This window comes from Podarcis filfolensis (genome assembly GCF_964270895.1).
Source record: "Podarcis filfolensis genome assembly, chromosome: 4".
Taxonomy (NCBI): Eukaryota; Metazoa; Chordata; class Lepidosauria; order Squamata; family Lacertidae; genus Podarcis; species Podarcis filfolensis.
In genome coordinates, this window is record NC_139607.1 from 101,775,197 (window position 1) to 101,775,414 (window position 218).

Consider the following 218-nt stretch of genomic DNA (forward strand, 5'->3'; position numbering starts at 1 on the left):
CTCAGTCGGAGTCACGTAGCTGGAACAAGCAGGTGGGGAACTGCAGAGGTTTGGTTATCACAGCGTTCTTCCTAGTCTGTCTTTTTACTGTTAAGTGTACACACACACACAGCGCCCCTGGCTACGGAGTGCAGAAATATGAAAGGCGAAAGAGTCCACTTCTAGCAGGCCGGGAAGGCAGGAGTTCCTGTTTTTCAGAAGGAAGTGCAGGGGGGGAT